Source organism: Lolium rigidum, chromosome 4 (genome assembly GCF_022539505.1).
Source record: "Lolium rigidum isolate FL_2022 chromosome 4, APGP_CSIRO_Lrig_0.1, whole genome shotgun sequence".
Classification (NCBI taxonomy): Eukaryota; Viridiplantae; Streptophyta; class Magnoliopsida; order Poales; family Poaceae; genus Lolium; species Lolium rigidum.
Genome location: NC_061511.1, coordinates 238,623,636 through 238,626,135, shown reverse-complemented (window position 1 = coordinate 238,626,135; position 2,500 = coordinate 238,623,636).

Below are 2,500 nucleotides of genomic sequence, written 5' to 3'. Positions count from 1 at the left end.
GGAATAACCCCGGCGCCAACAGGGAGGGATGCCACCCCCCAATATACCTGGGGAACTTAGCCCCCACTGGGACCCCTGCCCGTCAGCTTGTGAAGGAGCCCTACACTGTTGTCGCGGCAGAGAAAATGGCCATTTCTCTGCCGCGGCAGCGATTTTCTGCCAGGCTTAGCCGTTTGGTTTTGGCTGCCGCGCCATGGTTTTTCACCGTATCTCGACCGCCGCGCGCCCACCCGACTATCGTTAGACGTTTTCCGACGTCGGCCCGACTTAGCCGTTTTTGCCCGTACCGTCGTTTTGGCTGCCGCGCCGTGGTTTTTCACCGTATCCGACCGCCGCGCGCCCACCCGACTATACTCCACCGTGTCGTTAGACGATTTCCGGCGTCGGCCCGACTTAGCCGTTTTAGCCCGTACCGTCGTTTTGGCTGCCGCGCCATGGTTTTTCACCGTATTTCGACCGCCGCGCGCCCACCCGACTATACTCCACCGTGTCGTTAGACGATTTCCGACGTCGGCCCGACTTAGCCGTTTTTAGCCCGTACCGTCGTTTTGGCTGCCGCGCCATGGTTTTTCACCGTATTTCGACCGCCGCGCGCCCACCCGACTATACTCCACCGTGTCGTTAGACGTTTTCCGGCGTCGGCCCGACTTAGCCGTTTTTAGCCCGTACCGTCGTTTTGGCTGCCGCGCCATGGTTTTTCACCGTATTCCGACCGCCGCGCGCCCACCCGACTATACTCCACCGTGTCGTTAGACGATTTCCGACGTCGGCCCGACTTAGCCGTTTTTAGCCCGTACCGTCGTTTTGGCTGCCGCGCCATGGTTTTTCACCGTATTTCGACCGCCGCGCGCCCACCCGACTATACTTCACCGTGTCGTTAGGCGTTTTCCGACGTCGGCCCGACTTAGCCGTTTTTAGCCCGTACCGTCGTTTTGGCTGCCGCGCCATGGTTTTTCACCGTATTCGACCGCCGCGCGCCCACCCGACTATACTCCACCGTGTCGTTAGGCGATTTCCGGCGTCGGCCCGACTTAGCCGTTTTTAGCCCGTACCGTCGTTTTGGCTGCCGCGCCATGGTTTTTCACCGTATTCCGACCGCCGCGCGCCCACCCGACTATACTCCACCGTGTCGTTAGACGATTTCCGGCGTCGGCCCGACTTAGCCGTTTTTAGCCCGTACCGTCGTTTTGGCTGCCGCGCCATGGTTTTTCACCGTATTTCGACCGCCGCGCGCCCACCCGACTATACTTCACCGTGTCGTTAGAGCGTTTTCCGGCGTCGGCCCGACTTAGCCGTTTTTAGCCCGTACCGTCGTTTTGGCTGCCGCGCCATGGTTTTTCACCGTATCCGACCGCCGCGCGCCCACCCGACTATACTCCACCGTGTCGTTAGGCGATTTCCGGCGTCGGCCCGACTTAGCCGTTTTAGCCCGTACCGTCGTTTTGGCTGCCGCGCCATGGTTTTTCACCGTATTTCGACCGCCGCGCGCCCACCCGACTATACTCCACCGTGTCGTTAGACGATTTCCGACGTCGGCCCGACTTAGCCGTTTTTGCCCGTACCGTCGTTTTGGCTGCCGCGCCATGGTTTTTCACCGTATCCGACCGCCGCGCGCCCACCCGACTATACTCCACCGTGTCGTTAGAGCGATTTCCGGCGTCGGCCCGACTTAGCCGTTTTTAGCCCGTACCGTCGTTTTGGCTGCCGCGCCATGGTTTTTCACCGTATTCGACCGCCGCGCGCCCACCCGACTATACTCCACCGTGTCGTTAGGCGATTTCCGGCGTCGGCCCGACTTAGCCGGTTTTTGCCCGTACCGTCGTTTTGGCTGCCGCGCCATGGTTTTTCACCGTATTCCGACCGCCGCGCGCCCACCCGACTATACTCCACCGTGTCGTTAGGCGATTTCCGGCGTCGGCCCGACTTAGCCGTTTTTAGCCCGTACCGTCGTTTTGGCTGCCGCGCCGTGGTTTTTCACCGTATTCGACCGCCGCGCGCCCACCCGACTATACTTCACCGTGTCGTTAGGCGATTTCCGACGTCGGCCCGACTTAGCCGTTTTAGCCCGTACCGTCGTTTTGGCTGCCGCGCCATGGTTTTTCACCGTATTCCGACCGCGCGCGCCCACCCGACTATACTCCACCGTGTCGTTAGAGCGTTTTCCGAGCGTCGGCCCGGCTTAGCCGTTTTTGCCCGTACCGTCGTTTTGGCTGCCGCGCCATGGTTTTTCACCGTATCTCGACCGCCGCGCGCCCACCCGACTATACTCCACCGTGTCGTTAGACGATTTCCGGCGTCGGCCCGACTTAGCCGTTTTAGCCCGTACCGTCGTTTTGGCTGCCGCGCCATGGTTTTTCACCGTATTCCGACCGCCGCGCGCCCACCCGACTATACTCCACCGTGTCGTTAGACGATTTCCGGCGTCGGCCCGACTTAGCCGTTTTTAGCCCGTACCGTCGTTTTGGCTGCCGCGCCATGGTTTTTCACCGTATTCCGACCG